The sequence below is a fragment of the Vombatus ursinus genome, unplaced genomic scaffold (assembly GCF_900497805.2).
Source record: "Vombatus ursinus unplaced genomic scaffold, bare-nosed wombat genome assembly UNPS02014962.1, whole genome shotgun sequence".
Classification (NCBI taxonomy): Eukaryota; Metazoa; Chordata; class Mammalia; order Diprotodontia; family Vombatidae; genus Vombatus; species Vombatus ursinus.
The window spans coordinates 723,718-750,648 of NW_020954740.1; positions in this window are offsets into that span (position 1 = coordinate 723,718).

Sequence of the window (26,931 nt, forward strand, 5' to 3'; positions counted from 1 at the left end):
TCAAAGAAGTTGCCCTTTTCTCTTCATCCTATCTGATAAAATGTATGATAGGCCAGAAGGTTCTGTTTTCTAGTCTAAATGACTATGCTAACAAGGACATGGTCTTTCCTTAGTAACAATTTAAGCATCCTCTTTTTGTTTCACTAAGTACTTTTTCCTGCAAAACTACTTAGTAGGAAATACTTTTGTTATCTCAGGAGGAGAGAATGTGTGTATGTGTGTGTATATATGTGTGTGTGTGTGTGTGTGTGCACATATGTATATATATATGCACACACACACACACACACACACATATATCTACATATATATGTATGTGGGACCATTGCCAGTCCTGACCTATGTCTTGCCATTGGACTCCGATGACTCTGGAGGCTGATGATGACTGAGGCTGATGATTTTGCACAACTCTGCCTCGCTTAAATCCAAGTCAAGACATCACCCTCCTGATGTCATTGTTCCTCTTTGAGAATGAAGAACAAACAAACAACAACAATATAATATATAATTATAAAATTCTCTTCTGAGCTACATGACCTAATGAGAGTATGAAAAGAGATGAGTTTTTTAATGTTATATATCTATTAAATGCTATATAATAACAAATAAATGGTATGTAATATATAATACATGTTATATATTATATATGTTTATATATGGGTGTATCTGTCATCTATGGAATTATGAGACACGTTTATCGCCTATGGTAGTATGTATCACACTCTTGAGTGAATAAACTATAATATACCTATTTATATTCAGTCCTAACTTATTTTGGCAGTAGCTAGCAAGGACCCTGAAAATTTTCTTAATGAGACCAATGGGATTACATTCTGCTGGGAATATAATATAAATATACAATTAAGCACAATACAAAATAATACACGATAAGTGAATTAGAGAATTATAAAAGGAAGTACTATAAGAAGTCCAAAAGGCAAAGATCATTTACAACTTAATATTCCCCTAGTACCAAGCAGAGTGCTCTCTCTACACATAGTAGGCACTTTAAAATATTTATGGATCTAAATTGTCATTGAACTGTACCTCATTTCTCAGTTTCCTTCTGGCTCACATTGTAATTTTAGTGGCTTTATTTTCATTTCTGATTATTCTTCAATAAGCATAGGATTCTTACCATTTAGCTTTATTTCTCTGCATTATGGAGGTATTATCTATCTTTTATGTATTTAACAATTTGTAAACAAACATTTAATAGCACTAGAAAAATTTTGATGTTTCCAATCAACTCAGCTTAACAAACATTTACTAAAGGACCTAAGAGGCAATACATGAAATGGAAAGAGCACTAGGTTTAGAATCTGAAGCTTCAGCTACTTGTGGGATATGGGGCAAGTTACTTGCTGGGATTCAAATTCAAATCACCTGACTCCAAAGTCAATACTTTCCACTACACATTGTTTTATCTTCTCTAAATAACAGCGTAAAAGAAAACTGCAAGGATATTGTTCTAGATTTGAGGGGACAATTTCAATTGAAGGCTAGAAAGATGACAAGTTCCTCCTGCCCAATCTCCAACATTTAGCAGCCAAAGCTCTCTTAATGGAGAGTTTTGTGGCAAGCATTGCCATTGTGGGCAGCTAGGTGGCACAGTGCCAGGCTTGGAGTCAGGAAGACCTGAATTCCAACTGGGTCTCAGACCCTTATTAGCTGTGTGACCCTGGGCAAGTCACTCAACCCTGTTTGCTTCAGTTTCCTCATTTGTAAAATGAGATGGAGAAGGAAATGGCAAATCACTCCAGTATCTTTGCCAAGAAAACCCCAAAAGGGCTCACGAAGAGTCAGACACGACTGAAAATGACTGAACAACAACATTGCCATTGTGCCTCTGAAGAGTGGAAACAAAACTCATCCCATAATTTACACATCCAAGTGTGTTTTATTGGTGGAAGAAGCATAGTCAACAAGGTGCCAAAATGGTACTTTCTGTAAATGTTACTACTTCGGACTGGAGGAATCCCGGGTGAGTGAGCAGTCTTTGCATCTCATCATCACTTGTCATTTCTGTGGAGGATGAGCAGTTCCTTGGCATCAGTTTATTTCCAAAGAATACTCTTCAGCAGCAGGCATCTTCAGCAGAATAGATCTTTGGCAGCATGTGATTTGAGACTGCTGCTGTTGCTTACATAGAGAAAAAAGCTCTATTTCTGACATTTATCAGCAAGGACTTGCTTCACAACTGGCCTTGAAGATTTGGTAGGACTAACTGACAAGCACACAAGTGACTGAACTCATAAACAGTATTTTCTGAACTCATGATTGGTCCTTTACACAACTAAGCCATGATATATATTTAAATTCCTATAATGGGCATTTTGCCATAATTAGCCTAATTAGTATAATTAGCTCAATCAACAAACATGTGTTAGGCACTTATTACATGTTAGGCACTGTGCTAGGCACTAGGGACACACATAAAATGAACTGATCTCTATCATCAAGGAACTTTCCTTTTTTTGAGGGGGTAGCATGTAATCATATAAGTGTGGTAGGAGTTGGTTTGGAGTGCACACCTCATGGAGCATATACAGGGATAAGCCTGCAGGGGCTATCCCATCACTGAGCTTCCCTGGCATTTTCAGGGACAGGTATGATCAGTGCTAAAGAGCTTGTTATTTTGGAATGATGATGAAAACCTAGGCAGCCTCTTGGTTTACTCCCGTGAGGAAGAAAACTTCATCAGGTTGAAAAGAGAAATTGTTGCTCCTTTTCCCTCTTCTCCACTGTCTTTCTTTCCTTTCCATTCCCCCTTTCTCCTTCTCCCCTTCGTCTTTCTCTTCCTTCCCCTCTTGTTTCCTGCATTATTTAGTTCTTTCTTTAAACTTTCCTCAAAGTGTGTTCACATAGGGCAGCCAACAGATATGTAGGCCTACATGAGCTTGAGATTGTCTTGCAAAACTTTAGCTGCCTCTTTTGCTCTCCTGAGTATAGGCAGTCCTCAGATAAACATTTCCAGCCTTGGAGTCAATCTTGTGAGTTCTACAAGTCAAGAACTCCTGCATCTCTCAACGAGTGCTGCCTGTGCTTAGGAGGTGTCCCCTATGTACACTGAAAGGAGGATGGAGATGAGCAAGAACAGGACAATAAACCCAAGCCCTGGTCTGGCTGGCCAGATTATACAGAGCTGGAAGGATGCAGTGGAGAGCCCACCTGAGACTGAAGCAATAATTCAATAGCCCTGCAAAATGCTTCATGGTTTGATGTTTTAAAGTATGAACCTCTTAGAAGAGTAAAATAGTGATTTTAAGTTACTGCTTCTTATTTAAGTTTGTCAGTTATGAGCTTACAAATCTTTTATGTGAAAGAAATAAATAGCTGTCCTATACTTGATTTACATTACACATTACACATTTACATTACACATTTCCACTCCTTTCCTTGGAGGAGACCTTAGACATGAGTTGAATCAAAACTTTAAGTGATTTTTCCCCAGGTTCTGGGGTAGGGGTATAAAAAGCCAGAAATTATGAGAGAAAGAGCCTGACTCTTCTCTAGTGGCCAGGCTTCCCCAAGACTGAACTCAATCCATGTATCCAGAGCTAGAGGCCCCTTATGTGAGAGGAACCAGCAAGAACCCTATGGTCTCGTGTGCCCAGCAGTGGTTGTATTTTGTTGTATAGGCAGATACAAAATAAATACAAGGTAATTTGTGTACTGGAGCACACATTTCCTTTCCAAATAAAGGTAAAAGGCCTGATAGTATTTTTTTAGCCTAGGAGATGGCAGTTCATGGAGAATATTCCTAGATGTATGGGAAGGGAAATTTTGATTTCCTAAGAAGAGTGATCCTAGAATCTACCTATCTGAAGAGGAAGGTGATTCCTTCGGCAGCATCAGCATTAGGGGTTGCCTTGGGAATAGCCCTAAATAATAATAGTTAACATTTATATAACATTTACTATGTGCCAGGTACTCTGCTAAGTATTTTACAATTATCTCATTTGATCCTCAAAACAATGCTCAGAGGTTGGCACTGTTATTATCCTCATTATACAGATGAAGAATTAAGGTGAAGAGTAGTTTAGTGACTTGCTCTGGGTGACAGAATTAGTAAGTGTCTAAGGCCATATTTGAACTCAGGTCTTCCTGACTCCAGGGCCAATGCTCTATTGCCCCACCTAATTACTCCCAAACTCAAGAGTATAGAGGTTGAACCTTCTAGAGAAAGAAGATTTCTGGAGCAGCAGAGTACTAAAAGCTGTAAGAATGGTTTCACTTCAAAGTCTGGTCAAGAGAGTCCTATGCAATAGCCCTATTCAACTTGAATGCTACCATATTAGAAAAACCCAGAAAACTGAGAGGGCCAGTGATGTAGAAACAATCACCAGGAAGGGTAGACTCACTCATTGGTTCTTACATCACTTTCTACCATATGGTTGGATGGGAAACTCTCCTCTCTATCCACCAATAAGTGAATCAGCCCTTTCAGTAGACATATGCCACTTGTTGCAGCTGTTGTAGTTAATATGGAGCTGTTGCCACAAATGGGTTGATGTTCCTGGAGTTAACAGTTGATCAGAAATCCTATGAAAGTGAACATAACCTTATGTCTCTGAGACCTGAGTTCCTTGTATTTGGAATAAGAGAGTTGAATTGAATGATATCTATGGTTTCATCCAACTCTTTACTCTAGGCTGTGCTGGAACCAGCGTGGGGCTCTCCCATTTGTTATATTTTCAGTGAGCATTTACAAATCAGAGAGGTCTTGATTTATTTTTTGTTGATTGTCTGGACTTAAGAAAGTGATGGAGGAAATATTAATAATGCAGATTAAACTTTAAATTGTATACATTCTCTCCAGTCCCCAACACATCTTTGCCTGTGATCCTAAGAATCTACCAACTGATGATTTCATCTGCATCACAGCAGTACCTCAGATCCTATCAATGTATGATAATGAGAAGTCAGTGGGGAACTTAAAATTTTCCCAGGGTAGAGTAATATGTAGATAATCAAGAGCTAGCTCTAGTTGTTTTCATAGCTTTAAATTATTAATTTAGTTCAATAAAATTCTATTAATTTATTTGCCACGTAGCAAGATAGATAAAAATTAGAGCAAAAATGGAGATTTTTTTTTTTAAACTGAGGGTCAGTGATCCACAGGGTGGGATGGGGGTATCTGTAGTCACATAAATAAAAATTAACATGGTTTGCTTTTAACAAGAAAGAATATAAAATATCTGTCTCATCTACATTAAAATTCAGTACAAGGAATCCAAAATTCCATTCAATAAGTACAACAAATAATAATATCAAGTCTATGGTTCTATATTATGATGAATTGAGGGAGAGAGATTAAAGGAGGAGGAGAAAGATAAAAAGAGGTGGAAAGGCAGAGAAATAGAAAAATAACGAAAGCAAACAATTTTTGTTTTACCATCCCCATATTGTACTCTTTAAAAGTATTTCTGCAAAAGATCTGAAATTATGTTGCTTGACTCAGTGATAACACTACTGGACATATACATGAAAGAGATCAAAGAAAGAGGGAAAGGACCCACATATACAAAGCTATTAAAAGCAGCACTTTTTGTTGGAGCAAAAAACCAGTAACTAAGAGAGTACCCATTAAGTGGAGAATTGATGAACAAATTATGGTCTATAAAGGTAATGGAATATTATTGTGCCATAAGAATAATGAAAGGAATACATTCAGTGAAATCTGGGAAGGCTTGTATATACTGATGCAAGTGAAGTGAGCAGGACCAGTAGAATAATTTGTATAATATCTACAACATCATAAAGAAAATATTGTGGGGTGTGGGAGGTGCAGATAGGCATAATTCTCATCTATGAGGACAGCAGAACAGGCCAGCCTCATGGCCCCAATCTCCTATACTCCTCCTGGCAGGAATCAGTCTCCCTTGGAGAGGGATAGGTGAGACTTCTCTGAAAAGTTACATTTTTTTTCCTTTTTGGTGAGGCAATTGGGGTTAAATGACTTGCCCAGGGTCACACAGCTAGTAAATGTCAAGTGTCTGAGGCTGGATTTGAACTCAGGTCCTCCTGACTCCAAGGCCAGAGCTCTATCCACTGTGCCACTTGGCCGCCCTTGAAAAACTACATTTTGACAGGTCCATGTGAATATACACCTAACAAACAAGAGCAAAACACCCCCTCCCCCACACACATATACCCTCACACACACACCATTTGTATGCTTTTAAATCACATAGAAACAACTTGATGTTTTACATATTAGTGCAAAACCTCAGTTTCCTCATATGTAAAAATGCGAGAGTTGGACTGGATGATCTCTAAGTTTCCTTCCAGCTATTAAATTCTAGAGTTCTTTAGAGTTCCATTTAAAAGAGGCACTGGGAAACTGCTGAGTTGATAAGAATAAATCATTAATGATAAAAGGAATGTATGCCAAATGTGAAATACAAGTGAAACTTTGAAGGGATGAGGATAGGCTCCAAATCCTAAGATATTAATCTGTTTACAAAACAAGGCAGAGTAGTAAACTTTTTAGAGGATTATAAAAGGGAGAGAAAACAAGGTGCCGAGAAGTGGCATTTCAAGCCTAATGATTGCCTTCGGATTGTCAGAAGCAAACGTGCTGAGCGCTGTAGGGGGTTACTAAATGGAGAGGGAACCTTTTAAAAGGTTAGTGAGTTTCATACATGCATATTTGCAGAAAATCATAATGGGGATATTTCTGAGCATTCCAATCTGAAACCTAGATAGACTATGGCAGAAATTTTCTTCACTATCTTTTTGATTGTTAAAGATGTATAGCTACACATCAGTGTGTAGCTATATTATATTCTTGAAATACCCATTTTCTTAAATGTCTATAATTGATGATTCTAGAGGATTGTAGTGTTCTCTAAAATGATGAAAGTAGTTGTAAGTCTGAGTATACTCTCAGTGTTCAATTTTATTTTCTGTAACATTTGGGAGCATTAGTTTTGTATTAGATGAGGGTCTGTGTGTTTCTTTGGATTGTTCTTTTGTTTCTATATGCATAGGAGTTGAATATATATATTTTGTTTATTTATTTATTTGTTATTGGTTTAAATTCTATTTTTTATTTAATTTTATTTAAAATTTATTTATTTTATTAAAACATTTACTTAAAATAGCATTTATTGGGCCAAAATGGGGGGAACATATGTTATACCATATATATATCTACATGTACATATATACACACAAATATATATGCTAGTTATACTGTTCACTAGCCTAAAATGTTAACTTGTCTGTTTTGAAGTAATAAATAGCTTTTTATCAGAAGTTGGATAATTTTTTCAAAGATATAAAAATATCAGAACTTAATGTTATTGATAAGACTTGGATTTCCCCAGAAATTCTCATTATCTTTTTTGGCATGGAGAAATCAGAGTCTACTAGAGAAGTAGCAGATTGGGCAGACGTTTGTTGGTTTTACTGGATGAAAAAAATTAATATTAAATATTTTTTTAAAAATCTGTACAGTATAATGTAAATTGACTGGAGATAGCTCAGTTTATAATGAGGGTTATAAATACATTGTTTTAACATAATTAGAAGTTTTTCCCAAGTTGGCATAAATTGTTTCTTAATAGTATGGTTCAGCAATGATGGCTAAAATGTTACAAATGATTATTATAAACAGGGGATTGTAAATGGGTTAAGTAGCAAATTGAAATTAGTGTACCAAAACTGTAAATGACTAAGGGAGCAAGTGGATTAATATTTATTCTTATAAGCCTCTGTACCTCTGTTAGAATTCTCCATTTAGGTTTCCTGGGATTATAGGGCTATATGAAAAAAAAAATCAGGAACAACTCACAGAAAAATTGAAGTGTTTCTAAGTGTTGGTGTCAAAGAATTGTTAAAAATAGACATTTTTGGCTATCTATATTGAAAAGTATTTCATATAGTATACAAGCAGCCTGTTCAGTATTTGATTCAAGAGGTAGTTTTACTGAGAAGGGAATGTTTCTTATGTCACAATTTTATAATTCATTAAAAAGTAATTATTGTTATTAAAAAAACCTAGTGAACTAGTGAACAGTATAAATTATAAACTATTTTGAAGAGAAACGTGAATTTTTTTAATGTCAACCCTCTATGATTTTATTGGTGCAGATAGCCCAGCCACTGACACAAATTACAATTCTTTTTTTTTTTTTTAGGCAATTGGGGTTAAGTGACTTGCCCGGGGTCACACAGCTAGTAAGTGTCAAGTGTTTTTGGTCTGAGGCCGGATTTGAACTCAGGTGCTCCATCCACTGCACCACCTAGTTGCCCCTCAAATTACAATTCTTATTAGAATATAAGAAATGTCATTGTTAAGGAACATCATTTTTGTGAGTTGCTATTGCTAAAAAAAATCATTCACTGATGGTCAACTTTCTGGTGATGAGCCTCTTGGAATTTCACTGGGATCATCCTCAGTCAATAGACAAGTCTACTTGAATAGCACCCACTTGAAGCATTTGCAGCTTGGTAGATCCAGCCAATTTTTCTACAGGAATTACAAATTATAATAAGGTTTTTGTCAAATACTGAGTTCTTATCCCAGATAACTACTTTTCTTTATCACTTCCTAGGTATTAGGTGGCATGGTGGATAGAGGATCAGGCCTGGAGTCAGGAAGACTCATCTTCCTGAGTTCAAATCTGTTCTCAGATATTTACTAGCTGTGTAACCCTGGGCAAATCACTTAACCTGTTTACCTCAGCTCCCCATCTGTAAAATAAGCTGGAGAAGGAAATGGAAATAATAAAAAGCAAGCAAGGGAAGAAACAGAGTCCAAATCTTTCATGCAACTCCCATTGAGCTTAGAAAAGCTAAAGGGCATCTAGATAGCACAGTGGATAGAGCACTGGCCCTGGAGTCAGGAGGACCTGAGTTCAAATTCGACCTCAGACACTTACTAGCTGTGTGACCCTGGGCAAATCACTTAACCTCAATTGCCTCAAAAAGAAAAAGAAACTGGAATTTCTCCCTCCAGCTCACATACATAAACCATGTCCATTGTACCCACTGGTTCTCTATATGGTGTGCTCATTAATGACCTTGACTGGACAGGAGCCCTCTTGTTCCACTGTGGCCACCACCACCTGTGCCCAGGGTCTATCTCATGTCCTCTTGGCAATGCAGGTATTGAAGGTTCTACTTACTTTTCCCCAGCTCCAAAAAAAAGATATGCTTTTGATAGCAACCTTCACTCTCCTCCATTTTTCTCAATCTTTCAGTCCTTCAGCTTCAAAGTCTATGTCCAATTACATCTGGGCTCTCCTGCATGGACCCTTAGGAAGTCACCTTCAGGCTTCCTGTACTCTTTGGGAGATGAATCCTTGGGGGAAAGTACATTAAGGCCCTAGACAAAATTCTCTTACAATGATATTTCCAAAGTTTCCAAAAAACATACTTTCTTTCCCCAGAAATCTTATTTATTCTAGTAATTTGGACCATAATAATAACAAGTGTTTTAAGCAAAGGTAAGTTTCAGGCTAGTGCCTGTCCAAATGATCAGAAATTAGCCAAAGTACAAATTAATGAGATCTAATCTTCTAATCCTCATTTTAAAAACTTTGGGATTTTTTTTCAGCTCAAATAAACATTTGCTTAGCACAGTTTTTCTGGTATATAACCAATTTTGATGGCATTTACTTTCAGCTGCAGAAAGTAATACCATCACAGCTGAATGAAAAGTGGTAGGAAAAATAATTATAGATAGTAGAAATGCAGTGTATGTAAGTATAAAGGAAAATATGCAGAACTCAATACTAGGGGATCTAGGCTCTAAGTTTATGTCCCCTACTGTGTGACTTTGACACTTTTGTGATGCTAGACTAGGCCATCTTTTGTCTCAATTCTTATCTAACCCTTAGTCGTTGAGTGGGTATTGCTTCAGACAAACTGAGGCCTGGGAAAGACCTTAATTTAAAAAGGCCAAGGTTATCCATTGCATCCTAGGCCATTGCCAGTTGCTTGATTTTTGTCCTGCCACTGGACTTTGATGACTCTGGAGGAGACAGTGAAGCTGACAGACTTTGAGCCCCTCTCCCTCATTTATCCAATTCACACGAAAGTCAAGACATCACCCTCATGATATTATTGGTCTTCTTCAAGAAGGAAGGAAAGACCAATAACAATTGCTGCTCTAAAAATAGAGCCTTAGCAAAGTCTTCCTTGAATATTTCAATTCAATTAAACAATAATTTAGTTAGGGGTATATTATATGCAACACATCATATCTAGCATTGGAGATACAAAGGCAGAATTGAAAAATCATCTCTGTTCTCGAGGAGTTTATATTTTACTGCATTTGGTTCTTTAGGTAGCCTTTATCTTCCCTCCAATCATGGGATGAGGACTATCTACCAGAACAGTGGTGCCAAACTCAAATAGAAAAGGGGTCAGTAATCTATACATAAGGAACTCTGCAGGTTTCATATTGACTTAGTTTTAAAATGTAATATTATCTATGTTTCATTGTATTTTTTTATTTTTTGATTATTTCCCAATTACATTTTAATCTAGTTCTTCAGGCTTGGGTTTTGACACCTCTGTACTAAAATGTTGTACTGGGCTAAAGAGAAAGTTTTGTGATGTCTAAGAGAAAGAGATTTATTCTTACCTAATGTGTTAAAGAAGTACAGTGTGTATTTCTGGCCATAAGAGAGAGCAAAAATCATACGCTAAGAAAGAAGGAAAAATCTACTGATTATTTTCTCCTGTCATTTTAGACCATCTGGAGATATCATGGTTCTATAGCAAAGTCATAGTTTGGCCACTGAGAGCACAATTTAGCTCACAATTCTATCAGCCAGGGTGTCTACAGCAAGCCATAGCCCCCTTCACCCATATCTGGAAGCAAATTTCTAAATAGTTCTGTGCAATTTGCAACCAAAATGGGAGAGAGAGGGAAAGGGAGATTTGATCTCTCTTGTCCATCCACTGACCATTAGCCACTCAAGCCACCGATTAAGAAACTCTTCACCATCGCAAAATGCAAGTCCGTTAGCCCGGAATCATACCTAGCTGGAAGAAGGCCCCAAAGCTCCCACTTAGTCAACTGGAAGCATGAAGGGTAACTCTGACACTGCTCTATAAGGAAAACGGCCCTTGCTGCATATGTACTAGTAGTCTAAATTTACCAGTTGGCACTCTGATGCCCTTAGCTACTTTTTTAAAACAATAGCAACAACAAAAATATTATAAGTACAACTATTAACAAAAGAAACAATCATACATACAAGATAAGGAACAAAATCTCACATGAAAACCTCTTTAAATCTCTTTAACTAATTAATAGACAACAAATAAGCAAAGAATTGGTTCTGTATTTTATTCCAGGGCTGTTGTAAGTTCTTATGACCTTTGGTACTATTTTCCTCCCTCCAACCCTCCCCTCCTCCTTTTCTTCCTTGCTTTCTCCTTTCTTCCTTCCTCCTTCCTTCCTTCTGTTCTTTTTTCCTCCCTCCCTCTCTCCCTTTTCTTTCCTTTTTTCCTTCCTTCCTTCCTCCCTTTCTTCCTTCTTTTCTTCTTTCTTTCCTTCCTTCCTTCCTTCTATAATTGTCATCAATGTACATATTCTTCCAATTCTGAACTTACTCTGTCTCACCTCATTTAGGTATTTCCATATTTCTTGTTATATGTTTTATTTATCTTTTTATATTACTATAAATATTTTATAACATTCAAATATCATAATTTATCTAGCATGTTGTAGTGAAAAGACAGCTGACCTTGGTGTTTCAAGTCCTGACTTTAATATATATTAGCTGTGGGACACTGGGCAAATCATTACCTTTTTAGTGTCTGGGCAACTCTCTAAAACTATACTTTCCGCCTAAGTTGCCAGTCTGTACTGGTGGAAAGAGTTTCTGTTTCAGGGAAGGAACCTCCTCCCCTCCAAATTATTCAGTTATTTTCCAATTGTCAGACATATAGGCTGTTTCAAAATCTTTGCTATTATGCAAATAGAGTAGAGCAGCTGCGTATGTTTTTGTATAGATCAGTCCTTTTTTTCTTTTCTTCTCCTTTCTCTCTTGTTCTTTTTTTTGTATGGAATAAAATCCATACCTACTTTCTTGAGGTCACAGAGCGAATGACAGAACTGGATACCTTCCTTGCTATACCCACACTTTCTCTTAAATCCAGGCATTCCCAAGACAAAGAATCATCTCCTGAAATATATACATCAACAGGATGCAAAAAAGCATCAACTAAACAGTTCCTTGACACAGCTCATCATATTTCCCATTAAAGCAACAAATTAACACAAGCATTCTTACCCTTTCAATGTTGGGTTCCAAAGCTTTTACAACTGTCATTGCTTTTGTTCAAGGAACACATAGTAAAACTTCTAATGACAAACAGAAGAGAAATTAATAAAGAGCAGTGAGAGAGGATCCACAAGACAAATTAACTGGGTGACAGTTCTGGGCTCTTTCTACCCAGGGACCATCTGCTCTAATGGGTTTGCTTTATTCCTTGCAGTTTTTTCTTTCTCAGGCTTGGGGACAAAATGCATAACATGAGGCAGTGGTTATCAGGCCTGCTTTCTCATATGGCAGAAAAGCCTAGCAGATAAGATTATTTGCTTGCCAAGGACTGTGGCTGATTAGTTACCCAAGAAATACCTGACAACAGGTTGCCATGGTGATAGTCTATGATGTCTCTACCCCACAGGGAGGGAAAATGGGGGCTTGATAATACTTTCTAATTTTAGAATAGGGTGAAATCTTTCACAGTGGAGAGCAGAGTGAAAGAAGGCTGAAGGAAATCAGGAAATGCATTGGTGTTAGCCTTGTCTTTGCTAAATAAACCTAAACTTAATTTACTACCTCTTAGGCCTTGGCTAAATGTGCCTTTTTTCCTCTGAACAGGGTGAAGATGGGGTAGAGAAAAAAAATCATAATGGATCTATTTTCAGAGCTGTTCTGTGGGAATAAGAGAGTAACTCAAGTCTTTGGGTGTTCACATAAAACAACTCTTCTGAGTTTTTTTGGCAACATCAGAAACCATACTCTTTAAGTCTTAACCTTTTTTTCTCTGGAACTTCTGCCCTGGGGTCTGCTGTCCTCTTTGATGATTGTGTTTACTTCACTTCTTACCCTCCAATCATCTCCTCCACGGTCTGGCCACAAAAATCATCCTTTCCTTTCCTCTTCTTCCACCCCCTCCAGTTTTGGAACCACCATCCATGGCAAAATCAACCCTGCCATTATTCCTGGATAGAGCCATGCTCTCTTATGGCCGAATTGACATCACTGCAATTTGCAGGACCAGTGTGTCCCTCCCTGGCTTCTATTTCCCTATGTATGATGTCTTTCCCATTAAACTATAAACTTCTTGAAGGCAGCAACTATCTTTGCTTTAATATTTCAATCAGTTAAATTTATCAAGCACTAGGGGTGTTAAGCTCTCTGCCCACAAGGCTCTTACAATCTAACGAGGGATGACAACCAACAAGCTCAGAAAGGAGAGGAGAAAAGTATTCAACCCTTGGGAATGGTGTCTCAGGGTAGTGCAACTAGATGAGAAATAAGAAGTCTCAGCTGAGTTCCCTCCTAAAATGGGGGGGGTGGGGGAAAAGGGGGCAGGGACGGGGGGGGGTGTTGGAGTTTATGGCCACCCTTCAATCAGAGGGACTGAGAGTCCCAGGGTTTAAAGGGCTCTTTCAGGATGAACATTTTATTCCCAGTGCTTAGTAGAGTCTTTCATGTAGTAAATGCTTAATGAGTTTTTTCCCCACTCATTCATTCACTTTGTTAGATTTCAAGACCAATCACATTGACAATAAAGTGTCACAAAGCATTTTTTATTTTAAAAAATTAACATGAATTAAAATGAATTTTGAGATTAAAAAAATTTTATAATATTCTCAGTTTTGTGACACACAAATATGTACTGTCACTCTGAATTTCAACGTCACTTCATTTTAAGTGTGTTTAATTACATTTAATTACAATAAGTTATGCTTTGTAGGTACAAGGTATTTTGGGAGGGAGAGCACTCACTAGCAGTTGGGGGTTTCAGGAATGTTCAATGTGAGCCTTAACCTAGGTACACTTTTTTCAGACAATCAATCAATAAGCATTTCTTAAGTGCCTACTATGTGCCAGTGCTGTGCTAGGTATTTAAAATACAAAAACAAAAATGGAAACAATCCCAGTCCTTAAGGAACTTACAGTCTATCTGGGAAAATATATGTATAAAATCTATGTAGCAGCTATTTAGGGAAGCTCAGATTCCCAAAATTCACAGTACCCTTTGCTTTGGAGAAAGCTCTGGTGGTTCTATTTTCATGTATGTGAATTAATTGGTTCAAGAAGAAAGAAGATAGAGAACAGAGAAGGCTTGATGGACTTTTAGTCCTCCTAATTTGTCTTCCTAGCACCAGTATTTGGAGGAAATGTAAATACCCATGACCATAGAGTTGCTGCTGGAAGTATGGAGGCAGTCTCATGAACAGAATCCAGTTGGGTAAGCCAACTCTTCATGGATGTTATTCCCTTTTGCCCTCTCTCCACTTCCTCTACCACCACTGAGGGAAGGTAGCAATTATCTGCCTCTTTCTGGTACCTGAGCAGGTAGTCCCTCCTGTTCTTGCAGTCAGAAAATTGGCTAATAAATTTCAGTGTGCTGATCAGATTACTTTCTTCCTCCTCCTGATCGTGTTTGCTGTCTATGCATATGCATATAAAAATGCTTTAGCATGTCAAACATCTTTTTTATGTATTTATTGTGCAAAGCATCTGATATAGAGAGGCATAGTTGTTCTGGAAACCATAGACTCCCTGGGGAGATAGCCTCTGGGGCTAAAACATCTGAAAGAATAACGAACCCTCTCCAAGAATTAATCCTAGCTGCAGTGGCAGCATCCAGGTGGAAGTGAGACAAATAAATAAAGATCAGAGATAGTGATGGCATATGGCCCAATAATAAACCCCACCCACATACAAGGCCAATATGAGAATTATGGTAGTCAAGGACAAAAAGAGACATAGAGACGGGGAACATGTCCCTGCATTTGTTTCTACTCTAACCCTTTCCTGCTGTATGACTTCCAGTGTGTGCAACAATGCAACAATATCCTGTTCCCCTATATGCTATGTGTTGGGAACTATCTAAGTTATGCTTTGTAGGTACAAGGTATTTTGGGAGGGAGAGCACTCACTAGCAGTTGGGGGTTTCAGGAAAAGCTTCCTGTAGAAAGTGGCATTTGAGCAGACTTTTGAAGGAAACAAAGGATTTTTAAGAGTCAGAGGTAAGGTGGGACTGCATTCCAGCCATAGGGGACAGTTTGTACAAAGGCATAAGACAGAAGATGGTGGGAGATGGAGTGTCTTGTGTGAGGCACAGTAAACTTTGCTGCTTTTCCACTTTATCTTCTTTTACAGATGAGGCCTTTCCTAGTCCACCTTAATCTTAGTGTCTTTCCTCTAAAATTATCTCCAGTTTATCCTGCTTTGTGGATAGTTGTTTGCATGTTGTCTCTGCCATTAAACTATGAGTTCCTTGAGAGCAAAGACTTTTCCCCCCCTTTCTTTGTATCCCTAGCACTTAGTATAGTACCTGACACATAGAAGGTGCTTAATAAATGCCTTTTGATGTGACTTGACTTTGCCCATGGTCACATGACCAGTAGTAACTGTCTGAGGTGTCTTCCTGATTCCAAGTCCAGAATTTTAACTACAAATCCAAACTCTGTCTTTGGAACTATAGTCTCACACCCACACCCACACACACAAACTAACCTGTAAAGTCATCACTAATCATTACCACACTTTGTCTGCAAACACTTTCATTCTAAGACTGACACCTTTCAAGCTTCATAGAATGAAGTTCAGATACTGCGCCTAGAGGCCTGAACTCCTTCCTGTGCCTGTCTTTACTTAGTACATATTTCTCTGGTCTTACTTCAACTTGTATTTTTCCACAGCCCAGTCCCACCCAGTCTACTTGATCTCACTAATCTATGTCTTAGATCTGTTACTTAGACTTGGACCTCACAAGGAGATGACTCTTGGCTATCTTGATCTTTGTGACTTAGGTCATGAATCTGCTGTTTTGGGAAGTTGTGTTCTATATTAATTGAAAAAACTCCTCCTATAAAAGGTCCATTTTTATAGAAAGCAAACATAGAATGATGCCAGCTGTCATTTAAATATGAAGATATTTCAAGAAATCTGCTTTTTCTCTGGGACTTCCCAACCTCTATCTCGAAGCAGGTGAGAGCTGCAATATCATGTATGAGGGTGTGGACACCTTGCTCTACAATGCTGTTAGACTTCACAGAAGCAGTATATGTATTCAGAACAGATTGTCTGCAATAGGGTCAGACATAGAAAAGGAGGTTTCTGGAGGCATGATTTCAGGGCCTCATCTGTTAGCTGATATTTGAAATTCCTTCAAGAAGAGTTGTTCTTTCATCTCACATAAAGCTAAAAGCCACAGAAAGGCTACTGGGAGAGATAATACATTTGTTCTAAGGGACAAAAGTTTATCAGTCTTTCCTTAAAGTAGGTTTTCACATTTGGTAGAAGGGAGATAGCAAAGAGACATTAAGTACAGCTTATGTGAATGAGTTCCAGGTCATTTCCTGAGAGCAGGTTTGATGAAGCTGGTTCAGATAGGTTGAGAGAAATCATGAAGGTATTGGATGTTTGAAGGGGATAGGAAGGAGGTTCATTCAAGGAGGTTAGGGATAAGAAAAGACCTAGGAAGGGGAGCTGTGGGAGCAAATTTCACCTTACAGTTTTATTAGGAGGTTCATTCTGTTTGCCCTCGTTAAAAAGAAAAATCACTCGTTAGGGGAAAGCTTGCTGTGGACCTGTCACTCACCTTTGTAAGTTCATGAAAACCTGACTAAAAGACTAAAGTAAATTAAGGGATATTAATTAATAATCAATCAAGAATGCCAACTACTGGATCAAGGACTTATTAGCTGACAAAAACTGTGGAAGAACTAGAAATTAGCATGGTAGAAATTAGGCTTAGACTAATATGTCATACCACATACATTGATAAGCTCCAAATAGATATAAGACCTAGGCATATCAGAAACAAATTAAAAGAGCAAGGAAGAAGATACCTTTTACAATGAATAGGGGAAGAGTTCTTGACCAGTAAAGGATAGAGGAAATAAAATAGACAATTTTGATGACATAAAATTGACTTTCTTGAGGCATATGTGTGCCTGTTTAACATTTTAAATAATTACTTAAATAAATGTAATGATGGTGATGATGATGACAGCAGCTAACTGTCATCATATAGTGATTAATTTGTGCCAGGCACTATGCTAAATGCTTTATAATTATTATCTTATTTGATCCTCTCCATTTTACAGATGAGGTAACTGAAGCAGGAAGATGTTAAATAATGTGCTGCAGATCACACATGTAGTAAGTAGTATCTGAGGACAGATTTGAACTCAAGTCTTCCCAACTCCAGAGCCAGTGTTCTATCCACTATGTCACCTATCCGTCCTGTTTCTTAAGTTTGTAACAACACAAAGTTAAGAGTGTTATCTAATCTGCTGGATAATATTGAAAGTCAGAGCTCAAAAATTTTGTGACAATCTAGAAGACTGGGCCAAAAGTAATCATTTTTAAAAACCTATTTAATAGGGATACATGCAAAAAACCTTACAATTTGGTTCAAAATAAAACCAACTTTGCAAGTTCAAAATGGAGAGGTATGGCTAACCAGCAATACACTGGAAATAACAATGGAATTTAGTGACCTGCCAGTTCAATATGAATCAGTGGTGTCATATGATAGCAAAAAAAAAAAAAGGTAATGAGATTTGAGGGTTATATTAAGAGAGATAGATTATCAAGGACTAAATGATGCTCTACCTCTGTTAGATCATATCTGGAGTACCAAGCTCAGTTCTGGATATCAATTTTTTTTTTTGCAAGGCAATCAGGGTTAAGAAACTTGCCCAGGGTCACACAGCTAGTGAGTGTCATGTGTCAGAGGCTGGATTTGAACTCAGGTCCTCTTGACTCCAGGGCCAGTACTCTATCCATTGCACCACATAGCTGCCCCCAGGACACCAAATTTCAAGAAAAATATTAATAAACCAGAAAAAATTCAGAAAAGGGCAATCAATATGATCAGAGGACTCCGAATCACTCTCTAAGAGGCATAGGTGAAAGAATTGGACATGATTAATGTGGAGAAGACTGAGGAAGAACATAATATCTGCTGTCAAGTATTAGAAGGGCTTACATATGGAAAGGGGAAGGAAATAAGGATTTATTAAGTGCTTACTATGTGCCAGTTACTGTGCTCTGCACTTCACAAATAAGTATTATCTCATCTGATCCTCACAACAACCCTGGGAGATAGGTGCTATTACTACCACTATTTTACAGTTGAGGAAACTAAGCTAGACAATGTTTGTTAAATGATTTATCCAGGGTCACCCAGCTAGGAAGTGTCGGAGACTGAAGGTGGTGCGGGGTAGAGTGCCAAGTCTGGAGTCAGGAAGACTCATCTTCCTGAGTTCAAATCTGGCCTTAGATATTACTAGTTACGTGACTGTAGGCAAGTCACTTAAATTGTGCCTATTTCCTAATCTGTAAAATAAGCTGGAGAAGGAAATGGCCAACTACTCCAGTATTTTTTTAAAATTATTTATTTATTTTTAGTTTTCAAACTTCACTTCCATAAGATTTTGAGTTCTAAATTTTCTCCCCATCTCTCCCTTACTTCTATCCAAAGACAGCGTGCAATTTGACATAGGCTGTACATATATGTTCATATTAAATCTATTTTCACATTAGTCATGTTGTAAAGAAGAATTACAACCAATGGGAGAAACCAGGAGAAAGAAGAAACAAAAAAAGAGAGAGAGAGAGAGTGTAAATAGTATGCTTCAATCTGTATTCAGACTACATAGTTCTTTTTCTGGATGTGGATAGCATTTTCCATCATGAGTCTTTTGGCTACCCCAGTATCTTTACCAAGAAAACTCTAAATGGGGTCATGAAGAGTTGGATATGACTGAAAATGACTAAACAATAACTTCCTGACTTGAGGCCTAGCTATCTACTATGACGTCTAGCCACCTCTAATATGGAGAGGTACTCAATTCTGTTTGGATCTCATTAGCAGAACTAGGAACAATGGTGGAAGTAGCAAAAAAAGAAATTTCTTCTTGCAAGGAAAAACTTGTTAATCATTAATGCCAACCAAAACCAAAATGTGATGCTTAGAAGTTGATGGGTTCCTGTGCCCTCGAATGCCTCAAGCAGATCACTTGTGAAATACCTTGTTAAGGGAACTCTTTTCCAGGCATAATTTGAACTAAATTTCCTCTAAAATCCCTTCTAACTCTGAAATTCTGGATTTTGTATGACTGTATTGTTTGTAACTTTGCCAAAATGAAAATTGTCCTTGAATTCATTTGGATTTGCCCACTTCCTCTTATTTTTAAAAAATATTCCTTATTTTTAGTATTCTGCTTTAAAAATTGAATTGCAAATGCTGTCCATCCATTCAGCCACTCTTCTACCCATTGAGAAGGCAAGTGATATAATATTACTTGTGAAATTGTGCAAAATATATTTCCATATTAGCCAAGGTACAACAAAAAAAGCAAGAAAAATAAAGAAAGAGAAAAAATATGCTTCAATGTATGTTCAAGTTCATTAGTTCTCTCTCTGGAGATGGATAGCACTTTTTACCATGAGACCTTTGGAATTGTTTTGGATCACTGTATTCATCAGAGTAGCTAGATCTTTCATAGTTGATCATCATTACAATATTGCTATTACTGTATATAATGATCTCCTGGTGCAGCTCACTTCACTCTGCATTAATTCATATGGGTCTTCCCAGGTTTTTCTAAAACCACCCCTCTCATCATTTCTTTTTCTCTCATTTTTAAAAAATAAGTTTATTATTTATTTATTTTTAACATTCTTTTTTAAAATTTTGAGTTCTGAATTCTCTCCTTCCTTCCCACTCTACCCCTACTCATTGAAAAGGAAAGAAATGTGTTATCAATTACACTTATGAAATAATGCAAAACATATTTCCACATTAGCCATCAAAAAGGCAAGAAAAATAAAGAAAAATTAAAAATTATGCTTCAATCTGCACTCTCACTCCATCAATCCTCACTTTAGAGGTAGGCAGTATTTTTCATCATAATTTATTTGGAATTTTCTTGGATCATTGTATTGATCAGAACAGCTAAATCATTCACAGTTGATCATCCTTACAATATTGCTGTTATTGTGTACAGTGTTCTCCTGGTTCTGTTCACTTCACTTTGCATTAGTTCATGTAAGTCTTTCCAGGTTTTTCAGAAAGCATCCTGCTCATCATTTCTTATAGCACAATGGTATTCCATCATAATTACATAAAACTTGTTCAGCCAATCACCAATTGATGGACATCCTCTCAATTTCCAATTCTTTGACACCATAAAAAGGCTAGCTATAAATATTTTTGTACATATAGGTCCTTTTCTTTTTCCTTTGATCTCTTTGAGATACAGAGCACAGTTTTATAGCCCTTTGGCCTTTGTTCCAAATTGTTCTTCAGAATGGTTGGATTAGTTCACAATTCCACCAACAGTATATTAGTGTCCTTATTTTTCCACATTGCCTCCAGGCTGTCATTTTCCTTTTCTGTCATGTTAGCCAATCTGATAGGTGTCAGGTAGTAGCTCAAAGTTGTATTAATTTGCATTTGTCTAAACAATAGTGATTTAGAGCATTTTTTATATGACTATAAATAACTTTGATTTCTTCATCAGAAAACTGCCTGTTGATAACCTTTGGACATTTATCAATTGGAGAATGACTCTTATTTTTACAAATTTGACTCAGTTCCCTATCTATCTCAGAAATGATGTTTTTATCAGAGAGACTTGTGGTAAAAAAAATTTCCTTCAGTTTTCTGTTTTCCTTCTAATTTTGGCTGCATTGGTTTGGTTTGTGCAGAACTTTTTAAATTTGATGTAATCAAAATAATCCATGATACTTCCAATGATCTTCTCTATCTCTTGATTGGCAATCGATTCTCTCTTTATCCATAGATCTGACAGATAAAATTTTCCATGCTCCCTAAATTTGCAAATGGTATAACCCTTTATGTAATGATTTTGACTTTATCTTGACATAGGGTGTGAGATGTTGGTCTATGTCTAGTTTCTGCAAACTGTTTTCCAGTTTTCCCAGCAACTTTTGGCACATAGTGACTTCTTGTCTCCAAAGCTGGGATCTCTGGGTGTATCAAACCTAGATTACTGTGGTCATTTATTACTGTGTACTGTATACCTAAACTATTTGACTGACCCACCATTATATTTCTTGCCTGTACCAGGTTGTTTTTTATGATTACCACTTTGTAATACAGTTTGAAATCTGGTACCTTCATTCACATTTATTTTCATTGATTCTCTTGATACTCTTGACTTTTGTTCTTCCAGATGAATTTTGTTATTATTTTTTTCTACCTCTATGAAATAATTCTTTGGTAGTTTGATTGGTATGGAACTGAATAAGTACATTAACTTAGGTAAAAATTGTTATTTTTTATTATATTGACTCAACCTACCCATGAGCAATGAATATTTCTCCAGTTGTTTAAATCTATATTTGTGTGAAGTGTTTTATAATTGTGTTCATATAGTTCTTAGGTTTGTCTTGGCAGGTAGACTTCAAGTATTTTATATGATCTGAAGTTATTTTAAATAGAATTTTTCTATCTCTTCCTTCTTGGTTTTGTTGGCAACATGTAGAATCACTAATCATTTATGTAGTTTTACTTTGCACCCTGCAAGTTTGCTAAAGTTGTTAATTGTTTCAATTTTTTTAGTTGATTCTCTAGTGTTCTCTAAGTATGCCATTATATTGTCTGCAAGAAGTGGTAGTTTTGTTTCCTAATTGCCTATTCTTATTCCTTCAATTTATTTTTGTCTTATTAATACAGCTAGCATTTCTGGCACAATATTTAATTACAGTGGTGATCATGGACATCTTTCCTTTACCCCCAATCTTATTGGGAAGGCTTCTAGTTTATACTCATTACAGATAATACTTGCTCTTGGTTTTAGATAGATACTACTTATCATTATAAGAAAAGTTCCAGTTATTCTTATGCTTTCCAGTGTTCTTAAAAGGAATGGGTATTGTGTTTTGTCAAAAGCTTTTTCTGAGTTTATTGAGACAATCATATTATTTTTGTTGGTATTGTTATTGGTATGGCCAATTATACTTATAGTTTTTTTAATGTTGAACCAGCCCTGCATTTTATGGTATAAATCTTGCCTAGCCATAATGTATAATCTTTGTGATGTATTGCTGTAATTTCCTTGCTAGAATTTTATTAAAATGCATCAATATCCATTAGAGAACTTGGTCTATAGTTTTCTCTCCCTGATATAGGCATAAAAACCATATTTGAGTCATAGAAGGGATTTGGTAGGACTCCTTTACCTTTTTTTCCCCCAATAGTTTATGTAGCACTGGAATTAATTGTTCCTTAAATGTGTGGTAGAATTCACTTGTAAAACTAGCATATAATTAGGCAAAATAGTGTCTTTAATTTCATCTTCATTGGTGGTACACACAACTTTTTCATTTTTGATATTGCTAATTTGATTTTCAAATCAACTTAATCAAATTAACCAATGGTTTATCTATCTTATCATTTTTTTCTCATAAAACTACCCCCTAGTTTTATGTATCTGTTCAGTTTTTTTTAAACTTTCAGTTTTATTAATCTCTCCTTTGATCTTCAGAATTTCTATTTCAATGTTTAATGGGTGAGGGTTGTTCTTTTTCTGTTTGTTTTTTTTTAGTTGCATGCTCAATTAATCAATCTGCTCTTTCTCTTTTTTACTTATGTAAGTGTTTAGAAATAAAATAAATGAATAAATAAAATAAAATAAAATTTCCTCTAATTACTGCTTTGTCTGCCTCCCACAAATTTTGGTATGTTATCTCATTGTTATCATTATCTGTAATGCAATTACAGAGTGCATTTAATATATTTGCCTTTTTGCATTTGTTTCTGAAGTTGCTATGCCCTAATACATGGTCAATTTTTGTTAAGGTGCCATCTACAGCTAAGAAAAAGATATTCTCTTTTCTCTTTACATTCAGTTTTCCCCCAGAGATCTATCATATCTAGCTCTTCTAAAATTCTATTTATCTCCTTAATTTCTTTCTTATTAATTTTATGGCTAGAGTTATCAAATTCTTTCTTTCTAAGAAAGGAAAGTTGAAGTCCCCTGCTAGTATAGTTTTGCTATCTATCTCCTTCTATAATTCATTCAACTTTTCCTTTAAGAATTTAGATGCTCTGCAAGGAATAGTTTACCTGTCAGATCTATGGAGTCTGGAAAGACTTACATGATATGATGCTGAGTGATGTGAGCAAAACCTGGAGAACATTATACACAGTAACAGCCATATTGTGTGATGACTAATTTTCATAGACTTGGCTCTTCTCAGCAATGCAAGGATCTAAGACAACTCCAAAAGACTCATGATGGAAAATGCTATCCATGATGGCAGCAAGGTGGCACAGTAGATAGAGCACCAGCCTTGGAGTCAGGAGGATCTGAGTTCAAATCTGGCTTTGACATTTACTAGCTGTGTGACCCTGGGCAAGTCACTTAACCCTAATTGCCTCACCAAAAAGCAAAAAAAAAAAAAATAATGCTGTTCACATCCAGAGAGAGATCTATGGAGTCTGAATGCAGATTGAAGCATACTGTTTGGTCTCTTTTTCTGTTGTTGTGTTGTGTTGTTTTGTTTCTTCTTTCTCATGATTCCTTCCATTGGTCCTAATTCTTCTTTACAATATGACTGTGAGAATATGTTTAATATGAATGTATATGTAAGGTCTATATCAGATTGCATGCCATCTTGGGGAGAGGGGGAGGGGAGGGAGGGGGAGAAAATTTAAAACTCAAAAGCTTATGGAAGTGAATGTTGAAAACTAAAAATTAATTAATTAATGAGAAAAAAAGAATTTAGATGCTCTGTCACTTTGTGCATATATGATTAGTATTCTATTACTTCCTTGTGTGTGGTACCTTTTAGCAAAATGAATTTTCTCTGATTGTTTCTTTTAATTAGGTCTATTTGTGCTTTTGCTTTGTCTAAGATCATGATTGCCATCCCTGCCATTTTACCCCAGCAGAAATATAATAGCTTCTGCTCCAGACTCTTATTTCAATGCTGTGTGTCTTTCTATTTCAAATGTGCTTCTTGTAAACAACATATTGTTGGATTTTGATTTCTAATCCATTCTGTTAACACTTCCATCTTATGGATGAGTTCATCCCATTCACCTCCACAGTTATGATTACTAACTGTGAATTTCCCTCCATTCTATTTTCTTCTATTTATCTTTCTCTTTCTTTTTATCCTGCAGCTCCTCAAAAATCTGTTTTCCTTCTGACCACTGATTCCCATAATACACTGTCCCTTTTATCACCTCCCCTTTCTCTTACCCCTTTTCCTTTCTATTTCCTTGTTGGGTAAGGTAGATTTCCATACCCAACTGAGTGTGTATAAATATTCTTCTCTTTCAAGGTGGAAACTGCAAAATCTTGTGTGAATTCTGATTGTGGCTCCACAATATTTGAATGGTTTCTTTCTGGCCGCTTGCAATATTTTCTCCTTGACCTGGGAGCTGTGAAATTTGCCTGCAATATTTCTTGGAGTTCTCATTTTAGAATCTCTTTCAGGAGGTCATTGGTGGATTCTTTTCATTTCTACTTTATGGGGCAGTTTTCCTCGATATTTTTTTTTTTGCCTTTTGCTAGGTAATTGGGGTTAAGTGACTTGCCCAGGGTCACACAGTTACTATGCATTGTGTGTTGTGTGTCAGAGACCGGATTTGAACTCAGATCCTCCTGACTTCAAGGCCAGAGCTCTATCCACTGCACCACCTAGCTGCCTCTCCTCGATAATTTCTTGAAATATAATGTGGGGACTCCTTTTTGACATTGGCTTTCAGGTAGTTTGATAATTCTCAAATTATTTCTCTTTGGTCTATTTTCCAGGTCCGTTGTTTTTTTGATGAGATATTTCACATTTTCTCCTACTTTTTCATTCTTTTGACTTTGTTTTATTGTTTCTTGCTATCTCATGGAGTCATTAGCTTCTACTTGCCCAATTCTAAATTAAGAAATTATTTTCATAAGTGAGCTTTTGTTCCTCTTTTTTCATTTGACCAATTCTGATCTTTAAGGAATTCTTTCCTTCAATGAATTTTTGTGCCTCTTTTATTATTTGGCCAATTCTGGTTTTTTAAGATGTTATTTTCCTCAGCATTTTTTGTGCCTCTTTTATCAAGCTATTAATTCTCTTTTCATAATCACTCATTTCTTTCCTCAGTTTTTCCTTTACCATTCTTTTTTCTTTAGCTTTTCCAGGAATTCTTGTTGGGCTTGTGTTCAATTTGCACTTTTCTTTAATGCTTTGCTTGTAGGTTTTTTTCTTTTAACATTGTCTTCTAAGTTTCTGTCTCGATCTTCATAATGTAGCTTTTTATCATTAGGTTCTTTTGTTGTTTGCTCATTTTCCCAGACTATTTATTGACTTTGAACTATAAGTTAAAGTTGCACTTTGTTCACCTAAGGATGGGGAGGAACTGTCCCAAGCTGCTGTTTTGTGTGTGTGTGTGTGTGTGTGGATATGCAAGTTTTTGGTGCTTCCAAGGTGGTGTGATATGGGAAGAGGTGTGGTCACTGCTCTCCTGGTCTCTGCTGTTGTCTTTACCCAGGAATTGCCCCTAATCCTCTGCAGCTACAAGCACTAGTGCTTGGGTTTCTTTCTGTCCTGGAACATCTCCGGGCTGAGAGCTCCCAAAGCTACTGCTTCTGCTTCCAAGGCTCACCACTGGTATGCCACCACAGGCACTGCAGGTCAGCCCCAACCTTGGTGTCAGAGACCACTCCTTCCAACCTACCCATACCAAGTACAGGTTTTGGTGTTAGAAACAAGTATCATTCTGATGTTTTTAATTTCTTAAGCAAGCTGAAAATTGTTATACTAATCGCTGTTATGTGACTCTAACAGTGGTGTGACATTATTGTATGTTGTGTAGCTGGTGAGGAGAGCCATTCCATTCTTCTGTCTCCCCTCCTGCCTTGTTCCCTTCAGTCTCACATAGGCAGCACCATTCTTTTTCAGTCATTCCTTCAACTCCTCTTTTTAGAATGACTTTATTTCTAGTCACTCTCTTAGCTCAACTCTTTAAAGGAATGGTTTTCCTTTCAAGGCCATTGTGGGTAGAAAGTGGGAAAAGGTAATGCCCAAGGTCTCATACCAGTCGTAGCCGCCTTCCCTGTCCAAACCAAAACTATTAGAAAAATCCAGGGCCACTTATTTTTCTTTCCCTGCTTTGAGGAAGTTGCAAAAAAATATATATCCATAACTCTCTTTTGTTCACTGGAGTCCCCAACCAGGAAAATTGGTCTGGTGAATATATATCTGAATAGTGAAATTGGTTTCTCTCTTTCTTTCCCAGATAGTACCCCTTATTACCTTTTCTCTGCCACATTTGAGCAGAGAAAATTTGAAACAGAGAAATCACCAATACAATGCTCACCCATTTATCCTAGAAAAGGTAGTTAAAAAAAAAAAGAAACAGAAAACAAACATTCTCTTAAGAAAAGGAGGCTCAGAAAACAGGCACACCTTTTCCAGAATAGAGAGGCAGAGGCAGAGGAAGAAGAAGGAATAAGAAATCATTAGCCTTGGTCTTGGCATTTTGAATAATTTCAGCAAACCCCACTAGCTGCTTCATGTCTCTGGTATGTGGTTTGATGTAGTCCAGTCATCTGAGGCCTTGATGGTTCCCAACACAACTGTCTATTATATCAGCAACAGCATTTCCTCAACTTTGGTTCCCAGTGTAGCTGGGTGGTATTAGGTGGCTTCTGCCCTCCTCTTTCCTTGGGCTATAGGGCTAGCT